The sequence below is a fragment of the Pseudopipra pipra genome, chromosome 1 (genome assembly GCF_036250125.1).
Source record: "Pseudopipra pipra isolate bDixPip1 chromosome 1, bDixPip1.hap1, whole genome shotgun sequence".
NCBI lineage: Eukaryota > Metazoa > Chordata > Aves > Passeriformes > Pipridae > Pseudopipra > Pseudopipra pipra.
In genome coordinates this window covers 54,076,784-54,104,657 of record NC_087549.1, presented here as the reverse complement: position 1 = coordinate 54,104,657, position 27,874 = coordinate 54,076,784, and the positions used below count along the sequence as shown (strand labels likewise).

At 38.8% G+C, this 27,874-nt stretch overlaps 1 protein-coding gene across 3 annotated transcripts in view; it reads right to left on the bottom strand.

The window, feature by feature from the left end:
* The window catches only part of LDLRAD4 (low density lipoprotein receptor class A domain containing 4), a 285,405-nt gene that overhangs the window by 241,076 nt on the left and 16,455 nt on the right, over positions 1–27,874 (bottom strand). For 2 of the 3 annotated variants that reach the window (XM_064657432.1, XM_064657405.1), the window contains exon 2: positions 1,095–1,225. The exons of the other annotated variant lie outside the window; for it this stretch is intronic. The gene's annotated coding sequence lies outside the window, so the exon portion shown is untranslated. The remainder of the gene's footprint in view (positions 1–1,094; positions 1,226–27,874) is intronic. 3 annotated transcript variants of the gene reach the window in all.

Genomic DNA, 27,874 nt, shown 5'->3' with positions numbered 1-27,874 from the left:
AATTTTAATCATCTCACCAGATTATAGTTCTCTCTCACACAAATGTACAATGTCTGGAAGGCCCACAGGCATGTTTCCTGACACCAAGGTAGGACTCTGTCTCAGAGGACTGGATGGGTCACCAAAACACTCACTGCTTCCGTGCAGTATGTAAGAAACTCTTCTAGGGTCTAGAAGAGAGCAAACTGATGTCTGTCACATTTTTTTGACTGTGCACTTGAGCACAAAATAGAATTATTAAAATTTTTATTTACTAAGTCTCATAACAGTTAGTTACAGTAGATAGAAAAAGATAAAATGGAAAAAGCACACTAGTTCTGCAGCAATTACTGTAGGTCTTCAGGTTGGCTATGCTATAGTCACCATTTCTCACAATGATGCACAGCAAAAGAAAGAAAAGGGTGACAAAAAATTAAATACCTGAAGGGTACTCACATCCACAGGATGAGTGAATCTTTGTTTATGCTAGCCCAAAAATAAGCACATCTTTATATTGCACAAGAGCATCCTCAGCTGAATGCAAGAATTTGACATCTCTTACTTCTTCAATGCATATCCTGAATAGTTTACTGAATTAGTCTCTGTCTTTGCAGCTCCCTCTGTGTCTCTCAAACCACACTGTATTTTAAATGTATGTGTCAATCAATGCTGCTTGAGCCATTTGACTTTACAGTTCACTGACTAGGATCTCATTTTCAAGTAATTCTTCTCACGAGGCAGAATAGAAACATTAACTGGGTCTTCCACATCCATGAAAGTAATTACCAATATGCTGGCTACTGTGGGCATCTCATTTCTCTCCCCTCTTCCTTCTCCACCTCTTTCACCTAAGAGAATTGCTTGAAACAAGATATTTCCACAAAACATACAAGGGTTGACAAATCACAATCTTCCAACATCTAAAAATTACTAGTAAGGTTTAGTTACAGCTACATATATGGATATGTACCTATACAAACACATCAACACCTAAAACACGTAAACGAAAGATCATGATGTTGTGGTACAGTATGGCTGAAATGTTACTAGAATGTGATTAATTTGACCAAACTATTCCTCTACTGGCAAGATTAGCTTGTTTGAATCACATTTACCTTTCTTGAAGTGTTTCAAAAAGAAGTCTTGTCTAGTTAAAATTCATCCAATACAACATAATGACATCCTTGAAATCCAGACAGTCAGGAAATTCTTCCTTTTCCTTCTAGTTGTGAATATGGAGTGTGATCTACAAGAAAAACAAAATTGGGGGAAGAAGTTTGGCAGGCAATTCTTTATCTTCTCAGTGGGTCAGGATTTTCAAAATCCTTACTGAACACAGCTCTGACTCCAGAAGTTCATTCAATCAATCAATCAACCACTACTTGGTTTCCAGAAAGAATTCAAAGCAGATTTATAACTCCATGTCAGGTATTCTGTCCCTCTCTTTGCTGTCTTAATCACAAGGATATTAGAGTGAAAGGTCTGATTTCTTCTTATTATTTAGGAAAAAATCTGCAATGTACAGTTTTCATTTTTCTGCTGTAAATTTAAATTTACCATCAGGAAATTTGTAGCTTTTTGTTTGAACCTACCTAAGAGAAAGGTTATAGTTTCTGTGCTGTGAAGTGGTAATATGCTTCACAAAACCTGTACCGAGCCCTGAAACAGAAGTAAAACCATGGAAAACATAAAATACCCTTTCTCCTATTAGACACTTCAATTAATCAAGAGCTGTTGGTGAATAAGTTAAGGTAAGTACTCACCAGCTTTGTTGAATAAACGTGTTTTAACCTAGAAACAGCTGTGAAAAGTTCAGCAAATTTTATTCTCTGCAGTATTCTGCTACCTCTGGGATTTCCACTTTTCTAGGGAACATCACTTTTTCTGGATAGCATGTTGAGCCTGTTAATTTGCAGATACTCATGCAGTATAGTATCAGCCCAATCTTCCTAGTTCTTTCAGTAACGGCAAGCAAACTCACAAAAGCTTTGCCTCAGATTTCACAGGCATGTGTGTGCCTCTCTCTCAGTACCCAGGCTGACGTGCCAATATGTAGGATTAAACTTTTTCCAAGGTTGAATAAGCCACCATCTGTCTATCTTGTGTGGTGCTGTGCGCCATCCGGGAGACTTGTCCCTTAGAGCATGTTTCTACCATATGTCACTCCTGAGTGATCAGTTATGCCAAGACATTTGGGAAAAAATGACTAAGTCGAGCTGGAAAACCCTTTCCGAATTCCAGAGGAGGTTTGCCAAGCCTGTATTTGCAAATAACGTCGCATCCACCAGTTTCTGCATATATTGTATGTAACAATAAATAACTTTTACCCAAAAGGACATGATGTACCTGCCCTCCACTGTCCAGAACTCATGTACTTTTTAATAAGGCAAGAGATTCATGTATGATGCATATTCAGGAAAAATATATGAATTTTTACAGCGACTTTTATGATCGCTAACTTAAGAAAGGAAAAAAAACAGATGTAAAGAATATATTCCAAGAAAGACTCTACTTGTTATTTTAAAGCCACAACAAACTAGTAATTTCTTTCAAAATACTGAACTAAAATTACCTAAGGCAACCAAATGCAAGGCTTTTTCCTAATAATAACCATCTAAAGTGCTCACCTGCATGCAAAGTGATCACCTAAACTAAATGTTAAACTGCTGATATAGTTCATGCAATTAGAATTTGTCTAATAAAGAATATGACTCTATCCTATTTTAGATTTAAAGAACCATTTTATGTTCCAATTCCTCAATTATTAAATTAAAACTCAAGCCAGCTTCATTCTTACGGCCAGCTCAAGGCTGTTCATTTACATAACTGACTTTCAAGGGCACTTGGTTATGCAGCAATTAATACCAGTAAAAAATCTACCAGATCTGCTACCTAATGTTAAGGAAGACATTCTTGAGAACATTAAAGAAGAGAGAAATTAGTAAGTCGTGATTACAGCCTTCATGAGTAAGTTTAACATTGAAAGAAAATCTATCCTAAGGGCAATAGAAGTATTAAATATCAGAAGACAAATTATAGAAATTATTACATTTAGTGACAAAGATGAGGAGCAGTACTGAAGTCCAAGAGGGAACTTAGTCCTCTGTGTTTTGCCTTCAGAATTTGGACAACCACTGAAAAAAGAGGAAGACAATTCAGTACTGAGATTTGTAGAACAAAATGCAACAAAGAGTAGAAGAAGTCCATGTTAGACAAAAAAAAAAGTACTGAAAAAAGGTGATTATGAAAGGAAAATCAGGTAAACTATCAGAATGGATATGATTTATTTTTCAATGTATCTAATTTAAACCATCTTGCTATGCACAAAGAATGAAACTTGCAACGTGAGGATCTTTCAGTCAGGTGACTAGTAACAAATTGATCTGTGAAGGAAAGAAAGCCTCATACTGCAACTTGGACTTGCTGAATGGAAAGAAGAGAGGAAAACAAATATAGAACAGTTAGGCAAATTTGGACTACTTGTCTACGTAATACCTAATGATTTTGAAGCCAGCATATTTTTCTAAAGGCTCAGCTCCTTCCTGTCCCACTCTGACAGCCTGAGGCATTCACAATGCTCAGCCAAGACAGACTGGAGACGCTGGTTCTACAGCATCAACTTTCTGCTAACCCTTCTTATCCCAAACAGAAAGCTCTAGGCTAACATGCACCTGCTCTAACGTTCTCCTTGTTTCTTGCATCCGTTTACAGGTCCAAATAATATTCTCTTTAGGATGAAATATGATTTAGGTTTACGACTGACCAACTCAGAGAGTTGCAAATAGGGACAAGAGGGGAGGAGGGAAATTCATCAAAGCTGCCAATTAAGAAAATTCTTATTCTGGATAAGAATTTGCACTGTGAAGCTGGTCAACAGCTTCCTCACAAAAGGAGCAGCCGTGTAGCTTCTGCACTGCCACCCCTTGCCAGAACTACAGCAGAAACAACAGTTTCACCTACAACAGGCATCATGAAGATCCACACATATCTGTAAGGAAAATCTATGTGGTAACATAAAGGGAGAAAACATTAAAACACAGAGAAGCATGAAATTTTTTCTTTCCCCTTAAGTTCAGCTTGAGGAGGCTCAGGATCTGTCCCCCAGTTGTCCCACACTAGTGCAGACATACAGACAGGAATCCTATCAATCTTCAGAGATACGATGTTTTTTAATTTGTTTTAATCACTGGGAGTTTCTTGGAAATTCCTGGCACACACATGCTGTGTGTTCTTCTGTGTTGCACTTCAAACATGTACTAAGCCTCAACACTGTTGTTCTCACAAACTTTTTAGGGAACCCTCCACGCTCCTGGAATTCATAAGCTCAGGATTCCAACAGTCACATGGAAATCCATTCCTCTAAGAAAAAATTCACTCTGTGGCACAACTAAATATTTCTGTTACATAAATGCAAAACTTAACTGAAACATCTGCTGATAAATATAAGACTAGAACACATCAAAGGCAGCAACACTGAAACGTATTTCCACAGGAAACCTCATGTAGCAGGAATGACTTCAGAGGCACTGTTTACAGACAAGAAGGGTTCTTCAAGCACAAGGCCAAACCAGAAGACTTGTTATGTTCTCTGAGCCACCCATCAACAGGGTATTTCATATTTTCCCACAATCATTCATTACAGTTCATTTCCCAGTGGAGACTCAGGGCCCTACTTCGCAAGAGTATTTTTTTCAGTGACCAAGACATAAGGGAGAAAATACACGTTGGTGGGAAGCTATCAAATGTCACTGAAAACTGCAAAGATCCCGGTCCTCTAATAGAAAAGTGAAATCTGCAAGCACTATGGTACTGCAACATAAAAAGAGTTTGTTTTGCAAAACTCTTAATGTAATATTACGACAAAGCACAGTTTCTTCTCCCATGAATCATCAGTATTCACAAACCAACTAAAACAATCTCTACATGCAATGGAGCTTGGAGATACCTTTGCTAGGGATGCAAAAAGAAGTATTGTTGGGTGGGGGCAGGGGTAAGGCTTGCTTTTTCCAAGCACAGAGATAAAGCAGTTTTCCTTCACGTAGCTTTCCTCTTCTTCACTTTCCCCCTCCTCCACACAAAACAAAGAAAAGCTGCCATTGCTTTAGGTCAAAAGAAAAACAGGCCCAGCTGCTGTAAGCCAAACAACGTACAGGTTTGCTATCTCCCCTGCTGTTTTGGCTCGAGCTCTTCAGACTGGAAAATTCAGAAGCACGATCTCCCAAGCTCTATAAATGCCAGAACCATCTAAGAGGAAAATAGGACAAGGCCACCCCCAGGCAAGTTTGTACTAAAATCTGCTGGCTGCAAGGCAAAAATACAGTAAACATCGCATAGGGACAGACTGCTCCTCGGAAAATATTCCACAAGAACAATATACCTTCTAAAGAAAGGCTGCGTTAAAGGGACTTCTGGAGGGAAAAAAAATGCAATGTTTTAAAATCCTTGCGAGGAGTTAGCAAGCTAATGGCACACTCAACAACAAATTGTTTGACAGGCAATATGCTTTTGACATTAATCCAAAGAAGAAATGTAAAAGCGATATTAAATGTTCTCTACGAAGTGATAACAAATTTGGTATCCTAGAATAGTTCTGAGTTCACTAAGGAAATTTTGCTTTTGTCTTGACGATTGATTATGTGGAATAAAACAAGTAATAATAAGCAATTAAATCATCAATATCACCATCTTGTCCTTTCAGGAAGGACAATTTAAGTTAAATTTTTGCAGTCCTTGAAAGCTGAACTTTGCAACTGATTACTGTATGTTTCAACGTGCTCTATACTGACTCAACCTTGAAAAACAAGCCAAAAACAGAAGTTGAAACATCCTTTTTCCTGTGTAGCTCCAATTTGCAGTAGCAAGAAGCTAAACAACATGCTCTCCACCAGATGGCTGAAATAAAAAGAACACTCCTTCTGATTAATTAGGAAACAAATGAATCTGCTGTTAGCACAACAAGTTACCATCAGGAAACCTGGGTTCCCATTAAACTTTGATATTTGTTCTTTCTCTGCAACTGTGTTCAAGACCATCCTCAGATTTGTCTCTCATTTCAGAAGCAAAACGTTACATACCAGTCCATCACACACAGGTATCACACCAGCCATAACCTAAAAGAGTATCAGTCCTTTTCACAAACTGCTATAGGCTTCCTAAAAGAGAAAGTGTCCATCAGAATAGAAATAAATGAAGGTCTCCTAGTGCTATGAGCAGAGTCAATAGGTAAAACCACACATCCCCTGTCAGGATTCAGTGAGCAATGGAGGCTCATGCATGCACATCCCAACTCTCCGGCTGGTCCAGGAAAAGGAAATCCCCAGACCAGCTATAGTACAAGGAGCACGGATGTGACAGCCAAAGCAAGAGAGGCCAGCCCATGGTTCCCTGATGAGGCTGCCAAGACTGTCAACATCTCAAGTGAAGGTTCAGAATACAGTGCAGGCACTGGGGATGGAGAGGGGTGAAGGCATAAAACATACAGAACTTACACAAAAGACATGCAAGTGCCTGCACTTAGAACATGAATATGTATACTGCTACTGAGGTGAGTAGTCTGGTAAGAAAAAAAATGAGCTTACCTGACCCAGTAAGGTACAGATAAAAGCTCTTGGTGTTGTCATTACTCCTCTGCTTTCAATGGAAGTCCTGCTGTTTCAGCAAGGTACAGTGCGAGCTCCAAAACTAGGAAAGGCATATGCAAGAAAACCATGCCCTGTTGCTAAGATGACAATACTGAGGCAGAGAGCCCCTAGCTTTCTTTGCATGAACAACTGCTGTTTTGCACCAAACCTGGGACTCCATACTGTCAGAAAGTGGACCCACGTAAAATTTCAGCAAATATAATAGTCTTTGGCACAGTGTTTTAAGAAGATCCACCTCTTCTTTTTGCTTGATGCCTCCTCTAAGACTCGTGTTGAAAGAGACAATGAACAATGGAACCTGTGCAGGTTCTTCCCACCACTCACAATACTGCAGACCTCAAGAATATCCTCTAATGTCTCTTCCTGACAGGATAAAGAATCCCTATTTCCCATGTACATAAGCCTTTCTGTATCTCTTAAAACTGATGCATTTTCCAAATTTTTCTCATCCTACTGTATTGTTTTTGAGCTGAGAGGATGAGAACTGGACATGATACAAGATGCTAGTGAGCCACGAACCTACAGAGTGGCAACAAGTATGCCATCTCTTTAATTCTCTATTCCTTTATTAATATTTCCTAGCATTGGATTTCCTTTTCTGATCAGTGTAGAGTAGTGAGCTCCTGTTTTACACTGCTGTTTATCATAACCTGGTAAATGACTCACTCATGGTAACAGTCAGCTCAAAGCTCACCATTTTTTAGTGGAATCACAGTTATTTTTTTCCCCATGTAGACCATTTGCCATTTATCTGCACTGAATTTTCGTTGCCCTTCCACCACTCAGTCACACAGCCGTGTCAGGCACTACTCCAATTCTTCATGGTTCACTTCAACCTTACTACCATGAGCCAGTGAGTGTCATCAACACCCTTTCTCACTTCACCAAGGCGCCCCTTTTCAGTATACTTTTTATATGATGAATGCATCAACCAGTCCAACTACTCTGGTGACTGTCAGAAGGGACCACCTTATTCTTCCCATCTTTTACCCACAGATTAGTCCATGACATGACCCTCCTTCTTCATGCACAGCTGCTTGTTTTTTTTCTGGTACAGAATGTTGTCAAATACCTCTGAATGACATCCAGATCTTTCTTATTCACCTGCACATTCACCCCCTCAAACAGCATCAGTTACTTTGAAAGGTGGCATTTCCCTTTGTAAAAGAAAAGTTGACTCTTCCCGCAGAGCTTGTATTTGTTCCAATAACGCATTTGTAAAAACTGCATTATGAAGTAGATATTATCCTTGTAATACATAAATTCTGCATCTTTGCAGACAAGATGTTAGGGAAAAAGGAATGTCATTTTCTTTTGATTAAAAAAAAAAATCCATAACCACTTGCTTATTTCGAAGCCAAACATCCAGGGAATTTAAGGTACTGCCAACATATCCCCTTTATATATGGCTGCATATATAACCAAGAAGTGGCACAAGCAGAGTAATAACAGTTTCTCCTCTTCAGTAAAGACAAGACTTTACTCAATTTTATAACTATTTTTAATCTGAGGGTCAGAAAGTAAGTAATATTTTTTAAAAAATTAAAATATTTTCCTGCTCTCTGCCACATGTGTAGGACTGCCAGCAACTGCACAGCCTCAGAAAATTTTCGGAGTCAGCAAGTTACAGCTTCTCTCAAGTTTTCTCCTTGATCGTATTCAAATTGCAACTATTCTTTACTAGATTAATACACTAATATCCATTGCCCTATTTGCTCATTTTTGCTGATCATTAAGTTAATGGTGCAAGAAAGCGTGTCTTTCCAACCTCCCATCCTAGCTGTTTCCTGCTAAGCCCACCACAGAGGGCGTGGGTACACCCATCTGAATTCTGAAAAGATATGACAGGGATTTGTAGGAGTTAGTGATGGGAAACTGATTCCACTCACTCCCATGTGTTCCTGCATTAACGGTAGCCACAGCCCAACCCTTAAATTATTGTCTGAAACCTGCAGTGACTCCTCTCATTAAAGTTCTCTCCTAACATTTATCCTGGCACTGTCTGTAACACCCTCAGCTTCTTTGATATCACCACTTCCAGACTCTTTGTACCTGGATCATTAGTGTGAACAGTGGTCAGAAGCTCTGAAGAGCACAGGACACAAGTTGGGTGCAGGTACTCTCAATTTACACTACATCTCACACAAATTAACAAGCTTATTATCGAGGTAAAAAGATCTAGAAAACAGCACAAAGAAAAACTTCAACAAAGTGCAGCTTCGTCATTAAAATCTCTCTTTATTTGAGCTTTCTTGTTGGTTTCATTATTCAGAGAGGCAGAGAGCTCTGTAAACAGATTTGCTTAGTTTCCACATCAGTTGCCAAATTTCCATCCTGCGGAACCAATTTTAAATAGAAATAAGTGTCTCTTCCCATCCTCTGTTCCTTGGTGTCATTCTTATTAAGGATACAGAGTAATAAATTAATGGAAATGAACCCCCCCACAGTGGGGTTCAAATCCAAATGTTAACTTTTTTAATTGCAAAAAAAAATTCAGATCACTTTGATCCATAAGTCAGTCTTTTTTGCAGCTATGGAAAGTTTTTAAACAGAAGGCTGCCAACAGTGACTTTGTTACAAACTGGAGTTCAGAGTTATTTTTATGGAATTTTGTCTCAGTAACTTTTAGCTCAGCAGTTCTCATGAAAATATTTCCAAACCACTAACTTAGCTAAATATTTCCAGTAAAGCAAAATAATTCCCATCTCCTAAATATAATTCTACTTCTTTTTTTTAACTTCACTTTATCCCTCAGAAAAAGTAGTACAGCTTTAAAAATGGGGAAGATAGAGAGAGGAGAAAGGAGACCAAGAAAAATCTAAGAAACCTTAAGCAGCCTCTCCTATCTCTGGGTCATAGCAGATGCAGGACTGGAAATGGAGATGAGATATTAGAAATAATCTCCTACATATACACAGATATTAATAGCAAAGGCAAATAAACCAAAATGATCACTGTAATACAAAATACCACAGTACTTGCCTAGCAGAAAGATCTCAAATAGATTCAGCCATTGTTAGCCCATGCTCAGAGCCAGAATTTCCACACGAACATAAAAGAGCCTCATAAATGGAAAGAAAATCTGATGGGCTTTATATTACCTTTTTGTTTAGCTTTTTCAAAGAGGGAGTGTAAAGGAATCATTTATTATAACCCTTTCCGTATCTGTCAGATGTTGCATGTTTTATGTAACTATAACACATTTGGCAAACTCTTCCTACCTACCCATATGCTAGGGAAAAGCTCAAAATGTGCAAGAGAAACCTTCCTTCACAAAGTAAATTTCCTCCTAGAGGAACTGTGAGTTGCACCTAGGGCTCCCAGATCTCCACGTTCTCCTCTCACCACAAGGACTGATACTTCTACATAACCTAGAACTCACATATCTGCCTCCCTGGGAAGCAGAACTATCCATCCTGCACTTTACACATGGCAAAACAGCAGCTGCATTGGATCGTTTCACATACCAGACTGTTGCACAGATGCAGTACAACCAAAGCAAGCCCTCATCCATGCACCTACAATGGTTTATTCAGAATGCAGGTGCCAGATGTGTTTCCACAACTGGCCAATATGTTACCATCACTAGTGATGCTAGTCAGGCCCACGACATGAAGCGGAATAAAAGGACGTTGACATCCATGATCCCACTACAGACTCAAGGGCAGTCAGCTGGGCATTAGAGCTGACCCCAGGGGCCAGTCCACACAAGATGCACTGTTCTGCTTGCAGTAAGTCTTGATCTTTCACCTGGAGGAGAAGAGGCTCCCACCTCTGATGTTGAATTTCAAATCTCATTCACCAAAATTTACAAGCTCCACAGGTAGTCCTGAAACTGGTACCTTCCAGTTTTTTACTGCAGTACATTGGGAAAATGGCAGCAGCTGTGATGAGTGGGAGTTGCCATCAGAATATTCCAGGAGAGGAATGAAAGGAGAGTATGGAGAACACATAGGAAGCTATGGCAAAACAGGACAGGGTATACCACAAAGTTCTCACAGCACAACTTCAGAGAAAAAGAAACTGTTCTCAAACAATGGGGCTAAAAAAAGAAACAGAAGCGAGGAAGAGGATGAAGAAGAGTCCGGGTGCAGAAGAATGGTAGAGGTTGTTCCAGGCAGCCAAAAAGGATCTTCCTTCTTGGTTCATCCTTAAAATGTATTTTAGAATTTAGAATTTTAGAAACAGATTTGCAGAGCAAACTGGTAATGCATTTCATTCATCAGAGCTTTCACCTGCAACCTACCTATACAATTTAAAAATGTTTTCAACTTACAACATTTGCTAATTAAATACTTCACATAAACATCAAACAGTTGTGTAATCTCGGCAAAGATGTGTCACAAGTAGCCCTCACAATACAACCTCACTATCAGATTCACATTCTTTAGCAGGTTTATCTGCTAGGATCATCCAGTCAAGTTTTGTTGCTGGCTTCGTTTGAGAAGCTGCTTCACTACCCTTTGGAGACTCTTCAGCTGCAGAAAAAATGCCTTGTAACTCAAATATATACACATAGTTTAAAACTGTGATACACTTGTGTTAATAAGAACTCAAGACAGTCTATGATTACAGGAATCATGGCAGGGTTTCTGCAAGAGAAGATCAGGAGTCACTGTTTTGAATGCAAAAAGTGAGCTGTCAAGTGACCAACAGGGGGAGGTTGCAACAGGATGTTTCATTGCATCCGTAGAAAATAGTGCTAAGCCCATCCATGAAACAAGAAGAGAAAAGGGATTTAAGGGATTAAAATATACAGCACTTGTTGTTTTTTAATCTAGAAAATGAACCCCGCAAGGAAGTATGATGGAATAAGGGTGGGACAGAGAGAAGGATAAGAGCAGGCTGCATGAGAGACCTGCAGGATACAAGTTAACTTGTCCTGAGTGAATAGGTTTTGATCAATCTTATCAGTGCCCTACATTGCCACTGCAAAGAAAACATGGAGCAAATCCTCATACAATTCCTGCTGGCACACCTGAATGCAGCTACAGCACTAGATCCGAACCTGAGTGGCAAAAGAAATCTTCTGTGGACAGAGTACAGAAAAAAGCATTCATTTGTCAAGTAAAAAGGGCTGTAACTGCTTATTACCTTGAAATCTTGCCTGTTATTTCTAACAAGATACCAAGGCACTGAATATTAATGTCTAGAAATAAAACCAGGTAGAGAAGCTCACAGGAAGAAAGATTATGGTTTTTTGAGTGCTAACTGATGCCATACTGAGAAGCATGGGGTTTACTTTAAAAAATGTAAATTTATGTATCATATTGTTTCAAATAGCTAATAAACGCCTCCAGAAGTGCAGTGTGGTTTATACCTGAAAATTGTGGAAATTAGTAGCCACTCCTGGATGGTGTATTAAAGATATCCGTTTCCCGAGATACCTTTTTTTGGTCTAGTGCTATACAAACAGAATGCACATTGGTGGAAATGCACAGATGGCAAAAAATACTCCTGCTTCATAAATACACCAGTACATGAGATGGATTACATAAAATTCTCAACCTTCCTAAATCTCTCAAGTATACTGTGTGTATTACGCTCACTTAGAATAGTGAAGTAACTCCAGTGTTGTCTTATGACTGACAAAGGCACAGAAAACTTACAGAAAAAAGGTATCAACTTACCACTAGTTTTCAGACAGCCAATTATTTAATCCTTGCTAAACTAAGCATGAAGAATAAAAATTAAGGTATCTTTACACATACACCAAATTCCTTCTCCATCCAGTTTATGATCCTGTTCCCAATTAAGGTTTCAAGCTACTGAATTTTTTTAAAAGTCTGCATTGAGTTTTCGTGGCAAGGTTTTGGCAGCAGAGGGGCTACAGACATGGTTTCTCTGAGAAGCTGCCAGAAGCTTCCCCCATGTCAACATTGCAGCCGGCTCCAAGACAGAGCCACTGCTGGCCAAGACCAATCCCAGCAGTGACAGTGGTAGTGCCTCTGGGATAATGTACTATAGAAGGGAGAAAACTGCAATTTCAGACAAAGAAAGGAAAGAGAATATGTGAGAGAAACAGCCCTGCAGACACCAGTCAGTGAAGAAGGAGGGGAAGGAGGTGTTTTAGGTGCCACAGCAGATTCCCCTGCAGCCCACGGTGCAGGTCATGGTGAGGCAGCTGTGCCCCTGCTGCCCATGGAAGTCCACACTGGAGCACAGATCCACCTGCAATTCATGGTGGACCTCAGCCCGGTGCAGGTGGATGACTGAAAGAAGGCTGTGACCCTGTGTGAAGCCCGCACTGGAGCAGACTCCTGGCAGGACCTGTGGCCCTGTGGAGAGAGGAGCTCACCCTGAAGTATGATTGCTTCACAGGACTTGTGACCCTGTGAGGGACCCACGGTGGAGCAGCCTGCTCCTGAAGGACTGCACCCCACTTGTCAAACTGTCTGCAATAACTCTAGATTTTTCCCATGTGTACCTATTATGCAAATTTTTAACACAACTGTATCTAACTACATTAAAAAATACTCCCATTGCACTGTATTGCACTCAACATATTATATCATTTGATATGCATATATTACAAATATTCTGCATACATCACATATATTCTACACTTCCTGCTACTCTTCTCTCAAAGACCTTTTCCAATAGGGCAGTCACACCACCATCTCATGACTTGTACATTTTATTAATCTGTAGTGAATCAAACTACAAATGCAATCGTTTTTACTGTGTACATTTCTACAGTTTTGACAGTATATGTCCTAATTTGACTCCACGGATCTCTTTAAAATAGTAAAAGTGTATTCATGTTTCCTTAAAACCTATATGTGAAATGATTTTGGTTATGATAATCAATATATAGACAATGCCAAACATGCATATAGAATGTAACATACAACTCAATGAAGACTGTGTTATGTGTCACATGTTGCAACTTCCACCCTTCAAGGACTAAAGGAACAAGTATGTACACTTGAGTCAAAAGCTAGACTCTTTGAGATAGAGAAGAAAAATTAAGAAGTTTACTAAAAAAGTTAAATCAAAGGAATTTAACAATTATGTGCCCGATCTTCCCATTTGTAGCTGCATTAAGGCAGCTTCATGCACGCAGAGCACAGCATGGCATAACAACTTCAACTATGTCACAATACTTCACCACGTTTCTAAGTTCTGCAGCTTATGCAACCTTCCAAATCTTCCGCATAATACTTACTCATCCAGCTAGAGAAAACACAAATAATCTAAAGAACCAATAATATACATGATTTACGTAATACGCCCTGTAAAATAAAACTGTGGAACGAGTCTAATGAATTAAAGCAACACTAAAGCTGCAAGGGGTCTGAGCCCTCAGTTGGCTGCTTTGCATCACATGTGCTCACAGATCGATGGCTCCCCTGAGACAATGACAGAGTATCTGCACAAGTGGTATCTGTTCAACTTGTTAGAACTGAAAACTAGCTAATGTCACATGATTTACGCTGTTTTCAAGTATTTGCCTCATAGCATATGGAACCTCAGGAAAAATCTACCACCAATTGCCTCTGACTGCTGGGAGAATGGTAACTCCATTTGGCTGAGAGACAGTGAGTGAACCAGTTCTACAGAGTCACCTGTGACATGGAGGGTGTGACAATCACCAGGAAGAGAGTGAAGCAAACCACATGGGTGAAAAGAAGTAGTTTTACATACATGGAGTATCTTCTCCTAAGTGGCTTCATCTTAAAGAGCTTTATCATAAAGAGCTTCACTTTTTAAACCACCCAAACATGAAAAGTGATTCACTGGTTACAGCATCTGAATTTTTCAGCATCTTATAAAAATCTAAACCATGGATCTTAAAATTATACCGGCTTCTAGAAGATCAGAGTTCCACCTGAATTGTTTTAACCTACCAGTAACACTTTAAAACTATTTTCTCTCATTGCATCATTTTCATTGCCGTTTCTGATGATCATTTAACAACTTGCCTTTTTGTGATGTTCATTTAGCAAACAGGTTCAGACAGCTACTTTCCTTTTCCTGTCACTAGGAAACATCTTAAAACATTTGATTACTAGACAGATTTCAGCAGCTTTAGTATATGGAACTACGTGCAATTTAGCCAGCTGCATGCAGTAGTTAGGACTAAGATACTTTAGCTGTTAGTGGTACCAACACAACTGCCAGTGATAGAAACATATATGACATGAAGAGTCAAGTGAGAGAAAGGGGGCAAGAACAGAAGAAATGTGAAAATCCCAAGGAAAAGGGAAAATAGAAGATTCAAAAAGCTTTGGAAACTGCAAAGGCCGGCAGTGAACTGAAAAAGTATTTTATAAAAACACGGATTGTTTTCCCAGACAGTTAAAAATTTTTGTTAATGGATAACACTTCCTTATTATATAATTTCTACATGGAAACACTAAAATAAGGAAATGGGGGGGGGGGGGAAAGGCGAGCATTGTGTACAAAAATTGCCAATTTCTGTCCACAGCCATCTTTTCCTTCTCTGGACTGTTTTGGAGCATCTACAGCATTAACACAGAAAGAAGGCTGCAACTACAATCTTAAATATGACGGGATACAGACACTTGCCTTCCATGCACACTGTCATTGTGAATTAGGCATGAGTTGACAAGCTAAAGACCTGGCTTGCAGTCTCATCATTCAATCATCCATCCAATCTCATCAATTGAGCAAGGCAGTAACACATGTCCCCTCTAGCTTAAATGACAGCAAAACTGTGGGTTGTAATCACAGGTCATCTTCAAACGACACTTATCATTAAGGATGGTTTTGTTCCGAATCAATTATTATTGAGAATTACTCTAATACAATACCTCTCTTTGCTTCTTTTAACTCTTGCATATAATACTGTTTAGAAGAACATTTCAAAACAGTAATTTCATAATTTTCTAGGAATAAGCTAATAGTAAATGACATTGTGCAGAACTCAAGATTAGTCACTTGCAGTTCAAAAACTCTGGCAAAAATAAGGTCACCTATATAAACTTTCACTACTGAATCTTTAGCTAGTACTAATCTACAGTGCCTTATCTACAGCCTAAATTATTTTAATTACGTAGAAGTGGTCTAAAATTACCCTGGACATAAAATTTTGAAAAATAAATGAAAATATAAATGATAGTTACACATCTACACATAGCATCTAATGTTTTTCTAACACATAAAATGCATCCTTTTTCTAAATTTGTCAAATCATGAGTTTGTTCTTTATTGACCTTCTACAAAAAAGACTGAGCAATAGCTGTTCTCTCTGGAGCTTGAGTGGCACTACTGGACTAAGTCAGCTGAAGTGCGACCTGAAAGGATGCTGATGGAGCCAATGGAAAAACAATAGGAAGAAAAGTTATACTTCTGTAGAAAGGGTAGAAGTAAAGTGAGAATCACTACTTCAGTGAGAGGATAGGCTCATCTGGAGCTCATTTACCAGTTTTTAAACACCAAGAATTCCTTAATAAAAAAGGGTCAAATCCAACAGACACCACAGCAGCATCACACCACACCACAGACAGAAAGACAGATTTTCAACTAGTCAGAGAAATATAATCAAATCTCTATTAGCATAATTTGCTTTGTGATAGTTTCCAACAGCTGAGGATTTGCCTTGTATATAACCGGAAATTTGTTTGTTATCTCACATCGCTAGACATGATGCACACCCTTCCCAAATTCTACCAATCTTAAACGAAATTCTAACCACCCAGCATAGATATTTCATCACAAGTTTAAGCTTCTCTATAGCACCCTCACCACCTTCCCAAGCATATCAATCTCAAACACTTGATAACAGCTACAGAAAATAAGGGAACAGAGTTCTGTGACAGCATATAAACACTACCAAAAATATATTTTATTATCAGAAAACGTATTTTAAAATTTGCACCTAGTAAACTGTTAAATGTACCATTTATGCATCACTCTGACAAGAATGCGTTTATCCAAGTGAACAGTAAGGAACAGCTTTTAGATAAGGATATATCATAGACTCATAGAATAGCTTGGATTAGAAGGGACCTTTAAAGGTCATCTAGTCCAACTCCTCTGCCACGGGCAGGGATATCTTCAGCTAGATCAGGTTGTTCAGAGTCCCATCCAACCTGACCTTGGATGTTTCCAGGGCTGGGGCATCCACCACCCCTCTTGGCAACCTGTGCCAGCGTTTTACCATCCTCATTGTAAAAAACTTCTTTCTTATGTCTGATCTAAACTGACCCTCCTTCAGTTTAAGGCCATTCCTCTTGTCCTATCATTACAGGCCCTCGTAAAAAGTCCTTCTCCAGCTCTCTTGTAGGCTCCCTTCAGGTACTGGAATGCTGTTATAAGATCTTCCTGGAGTTTTCTCCAGGCTGAACAACCCCAGCCCTCTGTCTGGCTTCGTAAGAGAGGTGCTCCATCCCTCTGATCATCTCGGTGGCCATCCTCTGAACTTGCTCCAACAGGTCCACATCCTTCTTATCTTGAGGACCCCAGAGCTGGACACAGCCTGGGGGTCTCACCAGAGCAGAGTATAATATACATATGTATGTGTATAAACACACACACACACACAGAGTTTTCCAAATAACTGCTCTCTCAATAAGACTGTTATTATATTAAACAATTCATATTTTCACCTCAGTGATTTAAGAAATGTTTACCAGAAACTGGAGTACCTGAACTGACTGAGATCATGAACTGATCCTCTCCATGCAATCTGTCGCCTCTGCTCATTCTCCCATCTAGCCTGGATGCATCTCTTGCAAAAAAGGGATTTGAGCAAACCTCTGAGCAAAAAGCCTCAATTTTAAGGAATTTTCAACAAAGTATTTCTGTAGTTCCAGTAACTGAGTGATGGGAGATGTAACATAAAGGTAACTATTTACTCTCTCTAGGTCTACATTAAGTACCATTATTAACAGCTTGTGCAAGAAAATCACTGCAGTGTGGCAAACAGTTCAACTGCATTCAGTCCAGGATAAGTCCTTACATCAAAAAACACACAAAAAATTATTTTAAATAATAAAATTTTGAAGCTAAATATCAGTTTAAAGTTCAACTTTATTTCTATTAAAAGATTTTTTATTTTTTTAAGCAGAATAATACCACAACCACTGATTTTCTTTTTCCTTTCATACAGCAATTGGGATTACTTTTAAGACAAAAATAAAGTTACTGACCTGCAAGATAAAAGTATTTCTGTTTTCAAATGAAATATTTAGCATCATCTTTACTCCGGAAATATTTTTTACCCACACAAACACAGACTCACAATGTCATTTTCTCTAGATCATGTATTTTAACTTAGAAAACATACCAATAGTTATGATAAGCCAAAAAATGCAAAGATGAAGTCATGTGTGTGTCAGTCTTGGAGACTGTATTTGATAATCAAAGTGCTCCTATTCTGACCACTAGGAGCAGCTATTGAGAAGGGATGAATTTGAGAAGCCATGGCACAGTAAAGTAACTAACTGATTTTCAAGAGAAATTAACTTAAAAATTAAAAACATCAGATATTCAATAACTGGGGTCGCTGATATCTTAGTAATATTAGTAAGGCTGGAACTTGATTATTTCAAAAATTAAAACCAAAAAAGAGGCTAAGTGCACACAGAACAAGGCAAGTATTTTGGGATACACACAACAGAGTCAGTCATTCATATTTTACTTTTCTTCAAGCTCTAACTCATACTATATATCCTCAAAGTTATCTTTTTGTTTAGTCTTTGGCCAAATACACTTTTTTTCCTCACAGAGATAACAAATTATTTTCATTACAGTTCTAAAGTTGGTGAGAAGGAGTACTAAAACCTCCCTTGATATGATAAACAAAGAAGACTCCTAAACTAAGATCTACAAAAGAACTTGGAAAATTAATCCGTATGTCCAATAAGAACAGTAAAACTAACACACAGAATGTCCATGAAAAATGAGCAGTCGGAGAACTACCTTTGGCATACTCTTGATGATAACAAGCTCCATGCAAGCCCTGAGGAATGGCAGATATTATGTAATTTTTTTCCAGCCACCTCTTTATAATTAACTTCAAATATGAATGGGAGGCTTCCAGTGTCAGAGCTGCGCTGCTCCTGTGTAAAGGACACGTACCCAACCAGGGACACCAGAAATGGTTGTATTCCCCACCATTAATATAACCACCACTTCATACACTGGTATGGAAGCCCTCACACGGGTGGTTCTTGTGGTGTAACACTTCATGTAAGTAGCAAAAAAAAAGTAGCATTTGCTGAAAAGAATAACATAACAGTTCCAGCCAAACATGAAACATGGTTTCCCCATGTGACAAAGCAAATCCAAAAGTCAGAAGGCAGACAAGTATGTCAGTAGGCAGGTCTTTGGTATGACCATCTCACCAGTGATGATCCTGCAGTGATTAACTGCAGGCTTATGTGGTGATACTGGAGGATATTAGCACACTATGTCTTAGGGGGGGGAAAAAAAAAAAGGGAACTCAACTCCACAACTTAATTTTTGGTATCCTCTTAAGATTATAACAGGACTTAAATAACTGGCTAAAGAAAGAGTAACCTTGGACCGATGCACCACATCCAGTAACTTTTTTTAAGAAAGAGTGCTTAGTTGGAAGGATTTCATGTTCAAGGTGACAGACGGGCAGTAATGAAATGTGAACTCTTCCATTTCTCTTCAAAATTGCAGGCAACAACACAGGGAACTTCTCACACTGTCCAGTTCAATTTCCTTCTCACTTAATTATAGATCAGGAGTAATTCCACCACAATTAATTAAGTTACATCAGAGGCTGACAAGAGAAGTAGCAGTCTGTCTACAGCATGACACAGGGGAAAGACGACTGTTCTCCCACCACAGCCACTCATTTTTAGCCTCAAAGAACATTAACCCATTACAATTGCACTAATGACCAGAGCTATTCAATGAAAGGGCAATTAAAGTTCTGCAAAATTGAAGTCCTGAAGTCCAATCATACTTTTTAGGAAAATACCTTAATGAACAATGTAAAGACGAGTCTCAGAGAAGGGCTCTCCAGCCTTCCTGTATAAATTGACACAAGAGCCACAGGCAGAGAAAGGAGGAGCAGCTTGCAAGGACACCCACTGCTGGAGAAGACTCCCCCAGTGTGGTCCTTCTCATCAAGACTCCAGCTTTTAGCATTGCATTTGGCAAATGTCCAACATTTGCTGGACAAAATGAAAACACCCCTTTTTCTTACTTGCTCCTTCACAGCCATAGTACTGACCGCTCTGAATCCCATTTCCATATTTAATTCTTCATTTTCACTGCAGAAGGAACAAAATGCTCTGGTGAACTAAGACCAGCGTACAACATCTACCCGAGAACAAAACATGACAACAGACATAAGGTGAGAGTTTTCAGGCCTGGACTGGATGTGACTAAGTAAACTATGAAAGTCACCTATAACCAAGGTTCTTGACTTGGAAAGTGAGAATTAAAAACAAAATGTAACAGAACTCCACTCACCATCATTTCTGGATATCTTTTAATAGTATCTACAGTTTTCAGTCATAATTCACTGCTCTTGTCTTCTGTTTTATCCATTGGTTTCTCCACATCCCCCTCAGACCTTTAGCACTCTCTCAATCAGCCTCTTTCCTGCTCTGCCCTGTTCATTTCCCTTTCACTTACCGCTTCTCTCTAGCCCTTCACTGTACAGAGCAGCTCCACTCTCTCTCTCCAGAGAGAGTCACCACCTTGCTTACATTTTACTAAGAGCAGAATGAACCTGACTAATTCTTACCCAGTCATGGACTGGTCACTGTGGGGTATCTCAGAGGCTGACCCCAATTTTATGAGCAGACTGCAGACTGGCACTAGGGAGACAGACTTTATGCGCAGAAGAGGAAGAGAAGCAAGCCAAGATAAGAAGGGAGGCAGACGCAACCCATATTCTTTTGGGGGCTCTCTCTGCACTGCACAGATGTTGCCTTACACAGCTCATCATAGGAAGCAGAGTGTGAACAAGAATCCTGGTGCTTCAGACACTTTCAGGGAAAGGCTATCCAACTACTGGAATGAAGCTGAAAAAAAAAAAAACAGAATGCACAGGAGACACAGTTTTTAATGGAAATACAGATTAGATGTCAGAGGGCTATGAAAATACCATAGGCTACACTACAGCTGACATAGTTTTAATACTTAAAAATCAGTGTACTTTAGTACTATTGGGAAAAACAAATTTGAAGTGATCAGCACATGACAGTATGATTAAAGACAAAAAGTGGAGCTGCACAAATCTGAAAGAGTCACTTTTATGGAGTGGTGGCTGCTGCAAACACGAGCTGCAGAGTGGGTGGGCACTTTCTAAGGCAGTGCAACTCAGAGACGGTCAGTTCCTCTCTGCACTGCATTCACAGCTAAAAGTCATAACCTTAATTTGAAACTGTACTTTAAGTCAGTACCCAAAAGGCACACTGGAACTTCCTGTTTGTACTTCAGTATTCCTTCTCTCTTTGTTACAATCGCAGAAGATGGAGACACACCACTGGCTCTGATCCACCCAAAACCACATGGATCCTCTATATTCCTAACAATATTTATTGACATTTTGATGGGGCCACCCTTAATAAACAAAAGAACAAAGATAAATTACTTATTAGACCATGTGACAGATGCACAGAAGTCTGCTTTAACCAACCATTCCAGATCCATTTCCACTTTTTACATGACAGCATATGTTGTTATTTACTGGGAGTAATCCCACAGGTTACTGGCTAACTTTACAACAGCATGTTTGGGTTTTCTATTTCTTGGTCTAACATTCAGGCAATGTTTATTTCTGCATTTAGCCTGACAACTTAAAGTGAAATAATTCTACTAGCTTAGCCATTTCCTCTGTTAAACAACAGAAATCCAGGGGTTTCTGGATTCGGCAGGTCTTCAAGCCCAACTAGCAATCCACAGTTCCCTGCAAGAACATGCAGCATAAAGCTAACAAATGGCATAGGAGCAAGAGGGTTAGAAGCTACGTATCTTATCAGCTGCATCCTAAGTCCCTTACATGAAAGCCTGGCCTAACTGAACTCACTGACCAGCACTTTATAGATAACTCAAACAAAAGGGGATGTTTTTTCATGTGTTTTAAGTCAGTTATTAAAAAAAATGCCATCCATTGCTGTCATGCAGTATGGTAGGGAGTTATTTTTCCATAGTTGTTCTTCACATCACTCTTCCTCAACTCACTCCCAAACCCAGGTACTTCCAGTTCCTGACACAACTGAACAACCATTTTTGTAATACCAGTCCCAGAGTGGGTCATTTATAGAGGCTCCTTGTTTCTAAATAGGTTTTTTTTACTGTTATTTTTCTTATAAATTTCTTCTTTTGCCTCCTGCAGTTTTTTTACACGCAGAAGGACTTAGGACCCTTGGAGAGATATTTTCCCCAAACAAATGAGGGCTCTGTGTTCCCATACCTCTGGGAAAGACCAAGATCACAGAACACATACATATGTGCTCCCAAAGTGCTGACAGTGAGATTCAACCGAGCTAGAAATCCTCATTTAAGTACAATTTATTCTCTTCAACAAGATGCTTCCAAGTAAAACATACCATAGTAGCCCTGCTAGATGGAAGAGTGGCTTCAGCAGTGGCGCTTGCTTGAGAGATTCTCACTCCTGCTGGTCACCCCATTCCCAGCCCACAGATTGCTGACCCTTCCTCCTCTTCCCCTACTCCAGTCATGCCTCCACGACCACTTGCAGGGTTGCATTTAAATCGTATGGTGGGAATGACCTGCATTAACAGCAACTCCCTTCCCATTCCCACTTGGAGGTTTAGTCTAAATCCAGACCTTTCAAGTAACCCACTTCAAAGCACATCACTGCAACAGTTGTCCTAGCACAGCTCCAGCAATGGTCAACCACCAAATGTAAAGTCTTCCCTCGAAGACAGTCACGGATGGGTGAGACCTTCCCCCTGAGACAACAGTGATCGTCTTCTTTCCTAAATTCATGCTCAGAAACACTTCCACTGATTTGTTGCATCTCAGAAGCTTTCCAGTCCAAATAATCAGTTCAAATCATATAACCAGGATGTAAAATTTTCGCTCCAATGGGTCATATTTGAGAAAGTTACAAACAACTGGAATGGTCTTACCTAACTAAAAACAACAGGAAACCTCAGCTACTCAAATGCTCAGTTTGTTATAATTTGAGCATATAATTTTCCTCTCTATACTAATTTTTACTTAATAGTGTTCTATTTTTGCATTTTTTTTCTCCTGAAGATCACAAGGAAGTATTTTGTGCAGGTAAACATTATAGACACTTTTTATCTGAAAAATATTCTCTCAAGCTTATTGATACTAGTCTTGAAGGCATATAAACTAAAGCATTAAGCATAACCTAGAAGATTTAAGTTCTTTGTCCATACAGCCTAGTTATTTTCATTAAGACAGTAAGGTCTTACGTATCGTGACTGTCCAAAGAATCACCTACAAAAACAAAAGATGAAAAGTTCTATTTAAGTGACTAACCTGTTCCTCTTAACTCCTGTTGAATCCACACTTTTACAGCTGTTCAAACAAAAGGGAAAGCAACCATACAAATGTTCTTTCCTGCCTAATTCCAAATCTTTTGAGGGGGAAAGAAATGACACTATCAGTATCCTCTAGAAATAGAAGCATGGAAGCTCAAAACCCTCACCTCTTACCATCAGCTTGCTTTCTCTTCATAACATCACCAGATTTAAAACGGACATTTCAAGAAAATATGAGAAAAGCTGTCACCTTTCTACAATGAATTTAAATGAGAGGACATCACGGTCTGAGCACCACCTCCCCAAAGCACCTCCCATCTCTGCAAATTTATGCAAAAAAATTTGCAGTGATTATTCATATTGCTATGGATTAGAAAGCTGACACTAATATGCTTTTGGACTGCTTCTCTGCACAACAGTAGTTTTGCAGAAGAGTCTTCCCTTCCAGGTTCAACAGAGCACACCACAAACCAAGGGCTTATCGGATTGCATCCAAGGCTTAAGTCAGCTATTCAACAACAGAATGCAAACAGGGATGAACAGCAAGGGAGGGGGCCTTCTAGTCTGAGACAAACACCATTATAGTGTCAGATCACACCTCAAATCACCTACAGTGTTACGCACTAGAAGAATGATGTATCTCTAAACAAAGGCATTTTGTAATAAAAGAGACTCACTCAGAGCTCATCTCTCAAAGTTCCAGCAGAGGAGTAATGCTACCAGCATATGTGATTTTAAATACAATGCCCTTTCTTTCATAAACAGTTAAAAAAATAGATCCCACTATTAAATCTTTCTTTTAAAACCACAGATGGAACCACAACAAGTGAGCTTGTCCAAACTCATTTACACTAACTCCCACTCTAAAACGCAGTCCCACAGAGGATGTCTTTACTGCTGTTTAACAGTCCTCGCTCTCCACTCCAGATAAGTTCTTCACGTAACTTAAGAGTCTTCCTGGGCTTTTGTGCCTTAACTGAACATGATGTTTACATGTGATTTCTGCTATAATAAATTCTTCATGCTACCTCCTCTAAAGCACTCTATATGCAGAGGAACAACTTAATGCTGAGCCAGAGCTGCTGTTCCTCCTCAGAATGAGGATCAGAACTTAAGTCCATGTTGTAAGGTCTATCCACACCCTGCTCTGGGAAGAAGGATTAGCACAGCAGAAATGATGCGGAGTTATCTGGCTCTTCTGGGGAAAAAAAAAGAACTAAAAAGAAGAAAGGAAAAAAAATATAGATAAAAATCTAATATTTTATTTAATAAAAGTTTGTATATTGTTCATATTATTGTTGCATATAAGCACTTGTTACTACACACTAAGTGCAAGTTAATGAAGACTAAGCAAGTCCCTTTCATCTTAAAAAGAACTGGAATGGACTCACTGAAAAAAAAACAAGCAAAGTGAAATAGTAAAATAAAACATACAAACATTTTTTCCAATGTTTGCAACTGTCACGCATGCCATTGCTTCTACTCTATTAACTTTCAACAAGAAAACAAATCATATTGGAAATTGAACTTTAAAATTGTTCAGAGAGTAAGTCGGGGAGGAAAAGGAAATTATTAATCCACTAGTGGAGGGTAAAAATCACAATGAGTCTATATCCTTGGATCACCAAGTGTTCTTCTGAAGCATATACAGTACATTGGGTTGACATGATGATTCCCAAACTGCAATGCACCTTCGAAATTTTAATTCACTGAAATGTAAGAATCATTACAGGGCAAATAGAGAGTCTTCTTTGCAACAAACTAGCATAGAAAAGATGTTTAATCACATTAAAAACAAGCATCTAAAACAGATACAGACGAACTCTACTATAAACTATTGTGCCACGGTGAAGTCTGAGCTCTTTATGCTACAGATCTAAAACACAAACACACTTGTGTTGAGATCAGCCTTCAGACTCAAGAATAAGCTTGAATTTTGTAAGAATTATGATATATTTGGACTTTTGGTTTCTTTAGTTATCTATTATTAGCTGGAGTTTAGTTGTCAAGACAACAGCTTCCTCTTCTACAAAATGCTTTAACTGTCAGCAAAATGTCACAGTCAATATCAAAAGTTGACCAGATTGGCCATGTCTACAGGCAGGAAATTAGAGTATTTCCTGAGGGCAGGGTCAGACTGCCACCAGAACAATGGCAATCAAACCAAGGAGACTGGATATTTCCAAAAGATCCTCCTACTAGAAACTAGGAAGGATTCAAGGAGCAATCCACCTTACACGAGATTTCCTGCCCTACTGGACTTCTGTGCAATACCTGACGACAACAGCCACTCCAAAGTATCGTATGGTATGTGTAACACAACTGATGAAAGTACATGTTTCAACAGACAAAAACTGGATTTTACGTATCAGAGATATCTTTTACATATCAGAGATATCTATGGCAAAAACGCCCCAAAAATATCATAATGCAATGAATTTGTGTTACCAGAGAAATGGAAGTCAAAGGAACACAACAGTTAGGTGCTGAACATATCCTATGAAGAAGTGTAAGGAAAAAAGAAATATGCTCCCAAAATTAGGTCAACCCTGATATCAAGAGAGAAAGTGAACAGACACTTAGACTTCTTTTTTTTTGACTATGTGATGTAAGCATGATAGCAATAAACATATTGCAACATGAGTCATGCCAAAGATCCATAACTCACAAGGTTCCTATATGTCCACAAGGCACTGTTGGGAAAGCCTGACAATATGCAGATTAGCTTTTGTAAAACCTAGTACCTTAGGGTTACATCTATTTTTTTTATACTCTATTTTTCCCTCAAAATAAGTGTTTTGTATTAAGAAAAACAAACAAACAACAGCAGCAGATCAACATAATGAAATAATGATATCCTCTTATTAATCCCAGACTCAGACTCTTCACAGCGTGACTGTTTGCATGTATACAGACAAAACAACACACATCTCCTTGGAAGGCAGATGTAATGTGCTCCCTGTCACTAGTCACCTTGAGGTCTATATGAGCCACAGGCTGAAACAACAACATAACAGACTGCCCAAAGCATTATTCCCACCTGACTGGTACTCACTCAGCACGGGAGAACAGAAGAGTACAGAGGTAAGGATATTCAAGGGTAACTGCGCACAGAATACTCTACAGGATTTAGAGTCAGACAGCATTAGTCACTTGACTTTAAAGATCCACGTGACTAATTTTTTCTTTATATATAATATATGTATCCATGCACATACAGCTCCCTACGCAGTCATCATCTGCCTTTTATCTCCTTGTTTCTCTAAATAGACACTTGCTTTAAACTAAGAGAAAGTAACTGTATCCTAAACCCCAACCTCAGAAGCAATCTTTCCCCTCTGATGGAATGCTTCATAAATCTTTACAGTATTTAGTCAGAACACTTATTTTGTTGCAAGAGCAGATGGGAATACACTACCTGAAAGTACCTATATTAGCTCCTGTTAACCCAGTTTGCAGGGAACTAGAATAGCTCACTGGCAGCAAAACTCAACAGAGAAGGAAAGGCAAGTAGAGAAGAGAAGGGAAGGGAAGAACAGAACATTAGTGCACAAATAACCTCCTCTGTATGCCATCCTGAGGGATACATGGGGAAGTTGTCTGGTAAGCTGGAAACAGTCCTCCTGGACAACAGGCATTTTTGTCAAATTTGCATTTCCAGGGATACAAGAGTATTGTTGCCTGCATACCTATGTTGGAACAGCTCCTCAGCTCAGTGAAGGCATCAGACACGCATTTATCAGATTTAAATCTTCTAGATTAAAACTTCTGGCCTCTACTCTTTAAGCACTGTGCTTTTATTTTTATCTCACAGGTTATTTTCAACACGTGGCAAAGTAACCTCTCTAATTTCAGAACCAATCATTTCTTTGCATTAAACAGGGCCAGTGTTAATCTATTCAGAAATGTTTATTTTCCTTTAGGTTTCTATATTTACTTCTAACCAGAGGTTGAATACTACATATCCTGAGGAAGGTTACAGTTGCCTGGGTTGTTATTTTTAATTATCATTTCATATTAAGACTTACAGAATACTTCTTCCTTTTTTTACTGTTAAAAGTCATAGCTTTTTTCAATATTTTTAATAATACGAACATCATTCAAAAATTCAAAATTTCAACTTTAAACATTGCACTTTTTGATGCCTAACAATAAAACAAGATTCTTAGATGCTCACAATGTACCAATTCCTAAGCTTGAGCAAGGAACAATTTTGTCACATTGTATTAATGTCCCTGTGGTCCTGGTTTTAGAAGAGAAGACTCTTTCCTCCTGAAAGCAAATTAATGGTTTTCTATATCTGGCATAAAATATAAGAAAAGCACCACAGATCTGTGAGCACTGCTAAAATTACACTGCTAACATTTCCCTTTCAAATAGCCACAATCAAAAGACTATGTAGCTGCTGGGATTCTTCTACACAATCTACTAACCTTAAGTTAAAGAAGATTTTTTTTTCTTACGCACACCCCAAATCATAAAATACCAAGATGAGCATTCCTAAAGCTTTATACAGAGCAAATCTTGATGTGTTCAATAACTCTCCTCACATCAAGAAGACTTATATTTGCACAGACACAATATGCAGTAACTTAAAACATAAGGACATTTCCCCCTTCACAGACATGAACAGAAGTTCAAATTTGAATATATCCCACACTTTCAGTTACAAACACAGATTTGGGTATAAAAGGAGAATCCGTATTGAGAATAGTCAACACATTTTCTTGGTTATAATCTCACTTGAGAACAGTACTCTTGCCAATTAATACAGCCAGTCATCAATATCAGCACAGGATTCCTGCAGAGTTAGCACTAGTA